We start from the raw sequence: 14,831 nt of genomic DNA, 5'->3' as shown, positions 1-14,831 counted from the left end.
CTTCAAATCAGTGTATTAACTGTTATTAAAATTATAAAGGCATTGTCATGATATGTACACTTATAATCTACAAGTGGAAAATACTATAACAGATGATACTTCTATGGGCTCTGCGATGTTCTCTTTATATTTGTTAAAATTGTTCTCTTGGAGAAGTAAGTATCATATAGGAGCTGATGCCTCTCCTAAATCCAGGCACCTAACTCAAATTCTGGTCAGACATCTAGGCCATTGAAAAAAACCAACCAAACAAACAAAAAAAAAGCAGCTTCATCAACATTTTCACATGGAGATTGAACCTCCAGTAAGTTCAGAAAGAGGAATTGGTGACCTGAAGAGTCATTATAGAACCCTCTTGACCCTATGTGATGAGTTCCTATGTTTCTGTCCTGTTTTGAATCTGAGATTCCCAAAAGTTCACTGAACCAGAAAGTGGTTCATGCTAGTCACCCTCCACATCTGCTGATTCAGAGAGAACAATTGCGAATTAGAAGTCAAGTAGATCCAACCACAGATTATGTAACCCAGCAGTTTTACTTTGCCCATCTTTAGAAATTCAGAACAGCAATTCCAAGTTTCACTAGATTAGCATCCTCAGGAGATCAGCAGCAACCAATAGTGGTCCATAAAAGAAACCTTATCAACAAAAGATAAATTTAACAGCAAAATTTAACAGAGGCGTGTGTATAGAGAAAAGGACCTTGACTTGGTCATATATCAATCTGTGGATTCTAATGGCATCCTGGTGATTCACTAGTGTGCTAAAACAAAGCAAAATTAATAGAAAAACCCGCAGAAAACCCAAGCCAAAAAGATTTTCAGTCTCTTCTTATTGGCTTTCAGAACAATTTTTCCAAACTGTCTTCCTAGAGAATCTGAGAAATGCCAAAAAATGCAAAACCAGCAGGTTATTTTTCAAGATAAAGAGTCAGCATCGAGACCTTCAATTCAGGCAACACTAGAGACTGACCCAGGTGCCACAGAGATCATCCCAGGCTAGTTCCTGAGCCCAGAGACATTCACTTCCGTTACTAATACAGAGTGAACACAGTTGCCTCAAAGTTCCTGCACACCCAGTTTTGAATGGTTTACAGTACGACCTCTGCATAGTTGGTAAACTGGCTACATCACTTCCAGAAAATGTCAAACTGGTGCTGTGCTTCCCCTATGTAGAAAGTGAAAAGACTAAAAGGGAAGCAGATACCTTGCTAAAAATGGGTAGAATACCCCTGTGTGATTAGAGCTGGCACTTGTTGATACCGTGTGTAAGCAGTAAGCATAGCCTGTTTCTTTAAGCTGTCTTCTAAGAAAGTTCCCCAGTCAGGAACTTTATTGGAAAGACTGAGAAGATTCTGTTCAGGCAAGGTTTCTGAGGCCTTAGAGAGATCCATTTTTCTAATATCTGGGACACTTATATCTGGGCTCAAACTTGCTAGGGAATTGATGAAAATAGGGACAGTATCTAGACCGTGCTGCTAGGTCTGTTTTCCTTGGAGAGAGGCTGAAATGTCCTGGGTCCTGCCATCTCCTTCATAGTCCTTGTATGTGACTCTCCACCGAAAACTCCTTGAATAAAGCTACTGAAGGACATTGTGAACAGAAAAAAAAGTGTCACAAGTCTGATGATGAGTTGTCAGCTTCTTTGTGACACTACATTGCTAAGACTCTAATGCTGGATGTGTGGTGTCACTTCACAGATTTCCAATTTCTCTTGCTTAACTGCAGTGTGAAAACAAAATTAGATTTAAAAAGATATGTTTTGAATAGAGGTCTGTATCACAAATGAACAAACTGATATTGTGATATTATCTGTCTCCTTCCTTATTTTATAGCTGATATTGCCATCTCCTGAGATGAGGAATTTTTGCTGGATACTCTTTCACAGCTACTGAACTCCCAAAATGAAGACTTCCTCATACAACAGGAATACCACTTTCACCTTCAGTGCTTTGGACAATCCATGACAGCATCCTGAAAGATTCAGGAAAGGACAGAATTCAGTTTTATTGTTAGCAATGCCACCTTACACATATCTGGACAGTATTATCTCATGGCAGGAATCACTAGTGCTCTGGATTTAAAAAACATAGCTTTGATGACCAGCCTAATTAAGAGGCAATTAAAATGATGATCCTGGGAAGAATTCTCCCTTGTGAAGGCATGTGAAAAAAGAAAATTCCCTATGAACAGTTTTGCCAGTCACATTCAGACTTCATTTCCCAAATTATTTTGGGATCCACAATATATACGAAGCCAAAGCTTATTATCAACAGAATTAGCAATTTGAGGTAAAAGTGCATTTTCAGATGTCTAGCCTTGGAGGCTCCTACGTTCCAGTCTTAGAATGATCTTCTCAGCTGACAACCTTGAACCTTCCTCTTTCCTCAGATTTAATTACAATAACAAGCCACAAACCTTCAGCTTCACTTATGATTATGTTTTGTTAAAACAAATTCACTAAAAGACAAAGACTACTGACCTTAAAGGACAGTTTCAGCATTATGAGTCCCACATATTCAAAATACATCAGTTTCTTTTCTTCCCTACCCCTCCATGGCAGCAGAAGGTTGGCCACAAAACCATAAAATGAGAAGTCTTGAACTCTTTCTGGATTTTCAATCCCAACATTCTGGGTTACCGGCTTACCCACCCACTGCACCAAAAAAAAAAAAAAAATGGGTTTATCTAACTCAACACCATGTCTCCAAGACCGAACATAATCAAAAGCCAAAGGAAAAGCCATGCCTGTCACAGGACAGGCATGCACATCTCCTGCATGCTCTCCCATCCTTCAATTATTTACAGCTCAGGGGATTTCCTCAGCCTAATACAGTTTATTAACCCTCAATGGCCCTCTCTTCCAAATTCTTGTTCCTTTGACCCCAGAGTTAACGTAAACTTTCTGCATTCTTATACAACACTAATACTTCAGATTAAACCTCTTGATTGTTCACGAAGTAATATCAGAGGGTAACAGTACAAAGAATGAGGCATTTCTCTCTCCTGACTCAACCTTTATCTAGGAACATTATTCTCCTGTGAAGTTACAGGGAGTAGGTGGAAACTCCTGCTCCTTGTACAAGTCAGTCAGCTCCCAAGCACAAAAATTCATTTTAATAAGCTAGTAAAACAAAAAGCTTTACTGAAATTATAAAAGGCTTCCACGTGTTGGTCATTTTCCATCTTTAAGCTGTATAGACTTCTCTATGTGTCCTGGCTTCAGCTGAGATAGGGTTAATTTTCTTAGTAGCTGGTGCAGTGCTGTGTTTTGGATTTGATGTGAGGACAACGTTGGTAACACACTGCTGGTTTTAGTTGTTGCTGGGTAATGCTTATACCAAGTCAAGGACCTTTTAGTTCCTTGGGCCCTGCCAGCCCGAGGGCTGGAGGGGCAGGGGAAGTTGGAAGGGGACACAGGTGGGACAGGTGACCCGAACTAGCCAAAGAGGCATTCCATACCATATGGTGTCATGCTGAGTATATAAACTGGGGGAAGAAGGAGGAAGGTAGGGACATCTGGTATTATGGCGTTTGTCTTCCCAAGTAACTGTTATGCATGATGGAGTCCGGCTCTCCTGGAGATGGCGGAACACCTGCCTGCCCATGGACAGTAGTGTATTAATTCCTTGCTTTGCTTCGCTTTGCTTGTGTGCACAGCTTTTGCTTTACCTATTAGATTGTTCTTATCTCAACCCTCAAGTTCTACTTTCCAATTCTCCTCCTCATCCCTCTGGGTGAGGAGGGAGTGAGTGAGCAGCTGCATGGTGCTTGGTTGCCAGCCAGGGTTAAACCATGACACCATGATTCACTGAAAGCAGACTGGAAAATGAACTTTTTCTCACTGAAATAAAACATCACTGAGTAACAAGAAAAATTCTACCAAGAACTCAGCCTATTTATCAGCAGTCCAGTCTACGATTATTTAACATAAACTAGCCTCTTGTGTCACAGGATTAGGAGTATTTCAGCATCAAAAAAATTAATTTAGGGTGAGAAAAAGTCATCACAACCATCATATCCAATTCATGTTTTGCACAGACTATATAATTTCAAATTAAGTTAGAAGTCTACTTTGTCCCCCCTCAGAAAATACTGAGGCAATGAGAAGATTTTAATATTTAAGTAAATAACATCCCTGTGAAAATACAGTGCTTTTGCTTTCCTTTTTCCTCCCTTCTCCCTGTTCCAGCATTCAGTGATGGAAGCAAAGACAAGTATAAATCACTATATGCCATCAAGGCAAAATCGTCCCTGAGAGTCTGGCATCATGCCCAGGATTTTACTCACTCCATGACAAGTGGTGTTCTCTTCAGCTAGGATTTATCCAGCCTCATCAATAAATACCTCGAGCATGGTCATTTGATGGACATGATGCGATTAGATTCCAAAACATTTAGGACTGTATACAGCATTTCACTATTGTAAAGAAAGCGGCAAATATCCTGAAACAGAAACGATTTCTTTTCCTGACATTAAATGTCTGAACAAATTGTTGTACAATCCTTGCTGACCAGGCATAAGATGAGGGCTTTTTAAAATTCACTTGGTGCTTTTTTCTGTACATTATTCCATGGGCCATTTTCCCCTTAATGTTTGCTTTACAGTCATCACTGCTTTTCTCACTTATGTATGATGGGGGAGAATATGTTTTCACCTGTGTCTTAGGAAGCAGGATCTGGATTTGTTTACAAGCTTTTAGTTCTTGCTTTTCTGATTCAGACCAGGGGATCTAAAATAACAAGTTTTAATATGGCAAGTAAATACAACACTCTCAAAGCTCACAATTGGTCTCTCTTGCTCTCTAGTCCAATTAAAACTTATTTACTGATAGCAGAACAGAGTAACTGCATAATTACTTGTATATGACATGGGGTTCCAGCAGGTATGACAAAGAGAAGACATACATAAGACAGCAGAAGAAACACATGTTGTTTGCAAGCTGTTTGAGGGACACTCACCACTGGAGAACAGTCCGGATGCTTCCAATTTTGCTAAAGCAGTGCAAGCTTAGGTGTATTTGTCAGAGAAATGGGAACTACTGAACAATGTGTTTCAGCATAGCTAAAAACAAAGGCACATGCCTGGGATCAAGGAATGTAGGCTAGACTTGCCAAACTGTCATTACATATTGGAGAGCAACAGCTCTCCAGGGTTGCTTCCATGTCACATTCAAGGTCAACTGAACACAAGCATCAGGGCAACGTTTTTGGATAAAATGACTAATAAAATTCTAGGATGCCCAAGGAGAAAAACTGAACCAGGGAAGAGTTATTAATTTTCTATGCTGTGCTAGTGGGAGCATTATTGAAAACTTTGTCTACCCCTAATGTCCATCCTTCAAAGATGATGTTGATTATTTTCAGGACAAAAAAAACCTATAAGAATTACCATCAGGAATCAATGAAAGCACAGAAAAAAGTTAAGGTCCTTATAATAGGGATAATTAAGCCATGACTCAAGCATAATCTGTTAGAATTTGCATGGAGTTAGGAAGGACATTTTCATTCTTGATGTAAATTTGTATAGTAGTAGAAGAATGTATGGAGGAAAGAGAAAAACCTTTTTCAGGTTTTTTCTTCAGGTTACATTATTCTCAAGCGGATTTAAATTAGAATTGTGGTCGCCCTTACAAATACACTATACACATCTTCCCTTTTCTTGATAGGGGAATTACTGCATGAATTTGTATAACAAGTGGAAAGCAAGATTAGATGCTTGAGATCACCATCTCCCACTTCACAATATAGTCTGACGTACGGAGTTTGCCTGCAAATTTGAGCTTGCGCTCACCTCTGGGTCTTGCTGTAGGATAGTCCATTTGGTGTCTTCCCAGTCCCACAGGGTCAGAAATACTTTCAGGAGGTCATAAGCCACTTTATTTTAAGCAGTTCAACAAATAAGGAATCATTTTCAGCTCCCTATGGATTTTAATGCTTTCAAAAGGTCAAAGGCTCTGCTGAGCCCAGTTTGCCTTCTGGGCTGGAACAGTAAAGGCACATCAGTTTTTATAGCCAGAGGCACACCGAGCAACGTGGTTATCACTGTACTTAGCTGCGTTCAGCCCTCTGTCCTTATATGCAGATGCATTGGTTAGAGGCAATTTTCACCACTCTCCTGATCAAAAGCTTAAAAGTCACCCATAGGAGAACAGTGAAAAGCCTTACCTGCTCTGCCACTATTTCAAAAGTGGAACAGCCTCCTTTCCTGCACAGACTGTGAAATGGACCTGCTACCCATCCCAGTGAGACAGGAGGGAAGGTGCAAGGAAGAGGAAGAGGCACTCCTACACACGCAGCTGCTGCTGTGTCTGCACAGAGACAAGGGAGGTGCCTCCAGACTGGTGCCTGTTAGCCTGAACGTCTGTGTCTATGAGTGTGTGCTTTGGTGAAAACAGGGAATGACAGGGACAAGGCCTACCTCTGACAACTGCACAGCCTCCCAGTGATGTGAGTTCCTATGAGCACCACCCAGAAACATCCATAACCCAGGCCCCCATGGTCTCAGAACTGGATCCTAGCAAAGGTGGAACCATGCTCTTCAAGTTCTGCTTCAGTGTGTTAGTTCAACAGAGCCTTTTAAAATAGCCAAGATATAATGATGAACCAGTGACTCAAAACCCCTTCTTTGGAAAGTACTATTCTTTAAAGAAAAGGAAAAATGTGTATGTTATAATAAGTTATTATCCAATGAAACCTTTCTTTGTATTTTATTGAAGAGCAGCAGCGGGCACACAGGCTGGAAGCCACGTTAGTTCAGGTCTGGATGGTGGAGGGAGGGGAATGAACCACAAAACATGCTGACTGTTTTAAGCATACTCCTTTAGATTCATACCAGAGCCTAACAATGTTACCTGCCTACTGTGGAAAATTACTTGAGTAACCAAGATGAATAGAGAAGGAAAGCACACAAGCAGCTGCTTGAATACAAGCTGTGATCTCTCTTCCTCTGGAAGGGGGATCAATATCTCTGTGGTATCCTTTTTCAATACAGTATTGAAATGTGAAAGCAAAGGTAAACATTTCCAAAAGGACCTGTCAGCCAGGACTGAATTAATTTCAAAAGTTATTTATCAAATATTTCAATAGTAGTATCAGCATGCAAGTCTCTCAAATACTGCATTGTATTTTCCCTAGGTTAGCTCCTGCTCCTTAAACCTTTAAAACACCATGTCCCTCATATAGCCATTTCCTCTGTGAGGTTACTGCTATGTACATGCTCAAAACTTAGGAGAGCGAAACATTCTGACAGTTACAAACATTTCAGCATATATTTTTTCCTCCTTTTTCTTTCACTCCATAAGACTTCAGTACAGAACAATCATCTGAAAGACTCAAACACATTCTCATATTTTATGGCCACTGAAAGGCTAAAATATTCAGCTTTGCTTCATCTGCTTCTTCCTTTTTCCCCTGTGGACAGTCGTCAAATACTTGCATGCAACAGTCTTATGCTTAAAAAGGAAAACAAAGTAGCAGCAGGGCTGGTTTTATCATAAGGACAATGAAAATCAGAGAAAAAAAATAGATTTGGACATTAATATTTATATCCACTATAAAAAAAGGGGCTGAAACTGGAATGTAATTTTTAAGTGAGCTGTAAAATGTGTTAAACATTTGAGTAAGTACAAGGTAATGCTGGAGTTTGAACGGCTATAAGCAAGAGCTTATTTATGTCAAGATGAAAGCATCACCCCTGAGTTGGATAAAAATTATATAATTGTCAAATGATAAGTAGGATAAAATAAAAATGTTAAATAAGAGATCTAAAAAAAGTCAGTGCCTTGATTCACAGCTAAAACCTGGTTCAGGTTGAATAAGGGAAGAATAAATCATGGTTAATGACTTATAGAAATTAGGATACAAGTTGTTAGGTTTGAAAGGAGATTTATCAGTTTCTTGCTGATAGAAATCAATGCAATATCAGGTGTACACCACAGCTGCACTTCCAGCCCAGATATCTACATGCAGATGCCAACTTTACCTACTTTGACATAGAGTACTAGATTTTATAGAAAACCCTAGATTAAAATATAGTAGTGCTCCATTATTATAGTTGCACATGATTATTCATGATTTGTGCAAACCGCTTCTTGGACTCAGGAGGCATCCGAAACATTTAATAGAACTGGGAAGCTGGAAATCCTCTAGTTCTGTCCCTTTGTTGAAAGGACGGCAGTGGCTTTAAAGAACAGAGGCAGCAGATTTCCTTATTCTAGAGAAAAACAATCCTTAACAGTTAAATACCTCAATACCTGTTCACTACAGCAGTAAAAATCTTATGTGCATATGAGATTCTATTTTGTCATTGTTATGGTTTAGCATTAACAGCTAAAGGAGGTGAATAGGAGCTTTTCATTCTCTTTGATGTCATTTCATTTTGCAGTCTTTCGTCTCAGGCAGCTGCTCCTGAAGGGCATTGATGTGCCTTTTGTTCTGACTCAGACATTATCTTGGTGACCATAATGAGGAGAAGCTTTCTGTTTGTTTGTTTTTAAATACAAGTTTAGATTGTGAAACAATTATGCAACTAGATCTTTAGAACTCTTTTTGTGACCACATTTGGCTGCATAATCTCATTTAAAAAGGGATTCTTGTTTTTAAGTGACTAACAAACAATAAGGCCACACAAGGAAAACAGCACTGTAAGTGGTATTCAGTGGATAAAAATAATAATAATAAAATAACATGCAAGTTCCGCTTTTGTGTGAGGTTTTATATTTGAGGGTATGTAATAGAACTAAAACATTTTAAAATGTCCACATGAAAAGCATTCACCATGCTTCAGATCAAAGAGTAACAGTAAGAGATTAAGCACATTTATTGCTAACTGGAAAAAATATGTCAATATATCAGATGTAGATAATCATATGCAAAATATGATTGCTCCAATTTCCGATATAAGCTACCTAAATATAAACTTTACAAGCAACAGACAATAGCAAGCCGGCAGAAGAGGAAGAATTTCAAAACCCCAAATTCTCCATCAGTGCAAGTTTATCGGGACAGCCTGAAAAACAGCTGCACACTTGCCAATGCAGCAAGCTGGGGAACCACATACGTGCTCCTTTTGGAAAGCTTGTACTGTGGGAGCTGAGCATCTTGCTCGTGCCATTGCCAAATCCAAATTTAGTGCATGGGGCTAAAGGGGCTGACACCACTGTCAGAGAGACTAAAGAAACTGTTCTACCAGCAACCACAGGGTGGTAACGGTTTCCAAAGAGCAGGTATGCTCCTTTGGCCAGGTGTTCTGCATTAGAGCCTGAGGTCTGCATGGGTAAGCTCACTATGAGCATCGGAACATCTGTTCACATCATGCATGTACAAAACTTTATAGGTATACATCATTGAAGTGTCTCAACCAAGGAATATATGCATTCTTTAGTGTCCCACAGACCATCACAAATTATTAAGGTTTTAGCAAAATGTTAGAAAAACACTGCAGCCCAGAGATGGCCCAGAGCTCCCTTGCCTAGGCTTAAGTGAAACAGAACATGCTAAGGATGCCTTAAGGAGATAACCTGCTGTGCCAACTTCCCAGCATCTGCCAGAAATGCAACATACTGAAGAGATGTTAATGGGTATTTCCTGCTGCTTACTGGAAGCCTTCCCCTAACTGGTGAGCTTCCAACACCATATTCTTAATAGAGAAATATCGTTGGTAAGTATAGGCTTTTCATGGTTATTGCAGAAGAAAAGAGATTTTGTTCCCTGAGGTTGTAGACCAGGGGTCCTCAAACTTTTTAACCAGGGGGCCGGCGTGCGGATGCAGTGGCAGGCAGTCATCTGCGGCTGCTTGGTTTCCCCCCCAACCCCCGGGGGGGGGGGGGTCTGTAAATACCGGGGGCCGGATTGAGGACCCTGGGGGGCTGTATCCAGCCTGCGGGCCATAGTTTGAGGACCCCTGTTGTAGACAAACTCATTTGTAAGTCATCCAGCATTACTCAAAAGTGAAATTCAAGGATGGTATTAGCTTGCTTTGAAGTACAGGCTGTCTGCCATTCAGAGCTGTTATGACATAGGGACCCTCAAGATTTAGAAGTTGGAAAACATGAAAAAATAGGAATTGTCCTCGAGAGAAATAACCAGTCCAAACATTGATGAACATACAAAACATTCTTTCCTTCTGGCAATTCTGCCCCTTGGCAAGCAGCACATCCATTCTTTTATTTCTAAGGGCATTATGAAAAGTTGGTGGGTTTTTTCCTAGTTTGCACAAGCACAACGAGTATTGCCTTTAGAGTCAATGATTTTGTAGATGTCAGCAAAGCCCCACATTTCAACAATTTTTTGTCAATAGCATGCACTAAATTAGTGGATGCATTTTGGTGACAGTCAAGTAAACTGCAGTGAAGTCAACGGGAAGTTTGCCTGACATATATATACCTGAGAATATGGTATAATACAAACTATACATAAAGGAATCCAGAGATCATATGTAAAACCATCTGTTGAATTTCTATTTCCTAACATCATCAAAAGGATTTTGATGAACTCATTAACAGAAGGCTAATATCCCACAGACTTACAGAGGAAGAAGGATACTTGTACCAAAAAGGCAATACAAAAAGTATCTGCCATTTTGGAAGTCTCCACTGCTTTTAAAAGACAGTGTTACTTTTGCAGGGGCCGGAATTAGACTACAGTGTAAACAACAGTACTTAAAATTTCTTATTTGGCCTGCTTCCACAATTTTCCTATCTTTTCTGAACAAGGACAAAACAAAACAAAAAAAAACAAACAAAAGAGGACACCACAAAAAAAAGGCATCTTACAGTGAACTTAATGTTTGATAAACAACAGTAATTACTACCTGAAAAAAAAATTATAAAACACACTTGATAAGTCAGAGATTTAGAAAGCTTACACATAAGGAAAGGGAAAATGGTAATCAGAGCTGTCTAAAGAAACTGGATAAATGGCTTAATGTTTGGACTAAACCAATAAACTTGCCATCAATCAAAAGCAAAATATATAGTTAAAATTTCAAAATCACTTACACAGAAACATACAACCTGCAAATTTTAAACTACTATTTCTATAACCTTGGACTAGTTTGTGTAACAATTTTTTTTTTTTTTTGCTCAACTTACAGTCCTACTGTAAGCAAATATAATCATCCATTTCTTCTACCAATCTTGTAGCTGTTTGTACAAAGGTCCTTCCTCTGCAGCTCCTCCAAACCAGGACAGACCTTCCCGAATAGCTGAATTTTGCCTCCAAGGCACATGTTTCTCTTTCAAATTCTATCTGAAACCTACTTTTTACCCTTGGTCTGTATCTCTAAATCCTCTCCTCTTTACTACATTACATACTGCATAACGTAAATGTACTTGACATCGTTACAGCATTATATATAATTCTGAAAGCCTATTATGCCACTTTCCAGTATCTCACTGATTCAGTGAAGCACTGTTTTACATTTTAATATGGAAGATAATAATAGAGGTGAATCTCTAGCACTACTTCTGTGAAAACTACACAACACTTTCCATTATTAAGATACTGTTTTGCACTGCTTTTAATTGTGATTTTACCAATTAAATACTACAGTTCAAGCTGGCTCCTGTCTCAGGGTGACTATTTGTGCAATGTTTCAGGCAAAACAGTTTAACAGATGACGGAGACCAATGCATTGAGAATGGACCTAGAAAATAAGAAAGCAGCAGCTGGAAGGAGCACTGGGTTAGAGAGACCAGGTTTAGGAGTGGACTAGAATTAGCAAGAGCAGCAGTCAGGGAGCTGAAGCCAAGTGGGGATAGCACTGAGATCAAATGAATCACAAATGAAACCACTATGGAGGGAAAACTGCAGTTAGGAGTAAAAGGGGAAAGCAAAAACACAGGTCTGATGGAAGCTGGACTGGAAGGAGAAAAATTACTTGGCAAAGATAGTGAATTAAAAAAGCGACAAAAATGGGTCACACAGACATGAGAAATCTCAGAGCAGATCAAGAGATGGTAAACAATCAGCACAGACTGGGTGAGGACACTGGAACCAACTGGTATGAAGAGAAGCAGAAGGCTGGGATTTGATCGGGACTCAACAGCAAGCCCTGTGCAGGACAGAAAACTGCTAATGAAGTGGTAGAAAGATAAGAAACCTGACATATGGACTCTAAGTCCACTAAAGAAAAACAACAGAAATGGCAGAACTGAGGAAGAGTTATAGCCCAGACAACTACAGCTGAGATGGGAGGAGGTTCAGAAGGAAGCATTATTGGAAGAAAGAGCCAGAAAAAATCCTTTTTCTACAGTAAAATACCAATACAGAAGAGCCTTTTGAGTACCTTCATGTCCAGACCCTGGAATAGAATCCTCTATTCCTCTGTTGTGGGCAAACACCTCTGAATCCCTCTGCCAAACTTTCCCAATCCTATCCTCACCTGGTCAACACAGAGAACCACCTCATACCACTACTGATTACCCAGACAAATCAAGTGGCAGAGATCTGCCCAGAAAACATAACAGGTCTGGTCCTGCTAGTAACACATATAGGTGTTAATCTCTGCTTTACCAGTTTCATCTTCACAAAACCTAGAAAGTAACACCACTATGTTAAAGATACAAAGACTGCAAACTTAAGCACCAAAAGTTGAGTCCCCTTCAAATTAATTCAACACACATAAGCAAACTGTGACAATGCAGTCCTACATGCTTCTCTGCGGTAATTAAATTCTGCCCCCGACAGCACAAAGAAATGAGGTCTCCATCCTACCTTTTACCCTTCTTGTTCAGTTGGTGACCACCAGCTTGAAAATGATTGCTACAGATTTTATTCTTTTCTTGACAGTCTTTTCCACAGCATTGCTTATAATGGTCTGCGTGATGTACAGCACTAACTACCTTCATGAAAGCAGTAACCAACCTACTTTACAGATGGAAAAATTGAGACAGCAATTTACCCAAGGACACATAGTTTGCCAACACCAGAACCAGCAGACAAGCTTGAATGTCTTCCTCTCAAACCCAATGCTTATTCTTCCACCCTGTGCTTTACTACGCTAGAGATGCTGAGAATCAGCCTCTCTCTGCCAGAGGCAGGACTTCTGAGGACTTTGGGAAATGCTAAGCTTAAATTCTATGCTATTCAACTTCCTTAGCATCCCACAGGTCAGTGGTTTGCAATCTTTCTGGAGAAAGTCCTCAAGGATTTTTCAGAACAAACACCTTTCTTCTTGTCCTGATTCCAGTCCCCTTCCAGTCTCCTCAGCTCTTCTCTTCCAGCTTCTGTTGCTTACTCCTCACTTTTCAAATTCTGTAACTTCCCCCAGCTGTAACCATCCTGGCATGAGGCCCAAGCTAATAAACCTATCAGAGCTTATTATCTTGGTATCCACTCTGTCCTGCCCTGCACCTCACCCCTATAGCTCATTACTGTATTCACTTACTAGTTGAGAACTGTCACAAAGGAGGGCAATAGCAATGACAGAACCAAAAGCTTTTGTGCAGTAGTCTTCCTTAGCCTTATCCAGAAGGCCCATTCTTTCTTTTTCTGACCCCTTCACCCCCACTTTGCTCTCTAACAATTTCTGACTTTGCACAAGAAAAATTGAGACTGTTCAATATACTGACTCCAGAATTCTCTGATATAAAAAAAAATACTGGTTTGTTATACCAGTATCTAGAAACGTAATACATATATATAGCACCACATCCACACCTATTGCATCAGTCTGCTGCAAATGCAGAAAGATCAAAAACACTTTCTTTTTTTTTGTACAAGAACCACCTGCTCAGGTGGATACTACCATAATCACCAGTTAATAGAGCAGCCATACCTTCCTGAAGGGCAAGCCCCTTTTCCATAGGCAGGCATTCCCACAAACACAAACACCAACAATCAAGCAGAAATCTCATCTTTTACAGGGTCCTGTTTCACGTTTAATAAATTAGTCTGAAGGTGACATCCCATTATAAGCTCATCTATAAACACAAGAGATTTAAAAAAAAAAAATTAACTAGTGTACAACAGGATTTCCTTCCTGTAATAAGGATGAGGCAGGGACCTTCCTGTAAGGATGAGGGAGGGAAAGCAGAGCTATCAAAACAACACAAGGAATCTTCTCCTGCTGTTCTTCCAAAACAAACAACTGACTGAGTCATCTTCCACAGATCGCACTGTAAACCTTGGTCTTAACCTCATTATGCTGTCGCCATGCCGTGACGTTGACCAGGCTTGTGCCATTTACAATTGCCAGTAAAGTGACAGAAGCATTTTCTTCTCAACTTCCTCTCTTAGGCAGTCTATAGTTTTATTCCTAAATGTATGTTATCTCTATTCTAATGCATAATTGCAGGAATAACAAGCAGAAAGCCTCTATATCAGTTACAGCTGGCTAACTTTAATTCCCTTCAAACTAGCTCCAATTTTCCTGACTGCATGAAGAGACTACATAACTGTTCTTTGCACAGGGTCACACATGACCTTTCTTTACTTCTAAATTCATGCAAAATCTCAGCAGAGTTCATTAATACCAAAAAAAATTTTGCACCATTGGGTGCAACTCCTCTCCATTTTTGCGAGTACACTGCAGAAGTGAAACAAAAACTACTGAAGCCAATTTCAAGCATTTGTTATTACTATGCATTTTTCTTGAAGCCAGTGATAAAGACACTGCAGTGAGCATAAAAACACAAAATCTGGGTTTTAGTATAAGCGTACATTTGAAAAATGCAAGTGCTTCACAGTCCAAGTTACAATCTGTAGGCTTGATAAAAATGGCTTGAGGATTTATAGGAATTATTATTATAGGAAGCCAGATTGCAGAGAAGCAGTCTGAACATCTGTGTGGTATTTGGCCTAAACTTGTAATACATAACAGCTAATCACAAT

The 14,831-nt window shown here is 39.7% G+C and overlaps 1 protein-coding gene across 1 annotated transcript in view; it reads right to left on the bottom strand.

Moving 5' to 3' along the window:
- CACNA1C (calcium voltage-gated channel subunit alpha1 C) overlaps nt 1–14,831 on the bottom strand; it is a 486,917-nt gene that overhangs the window by 389,336 nt on the left and 82,750 nt on the right. The window lies entirely within an intron of this gene.

The sequence above is a fragment of the Falco biarmicus genome, chromosome 5 (assembly GCF_023638135.1).
Source record: "Falco biarmicus isolate bFalBia1 chromosome 5, bFalBia1.pri, whole genome shotgun sequence".
NCBI lineage: Eukaryota > Metazoa > Chordata > Aves > Falconiformes > Falconidae > Falco > Falco biarmicus.
This window is presented reverse-complemented; position numbering and strand designations above follow the sequence as displayed.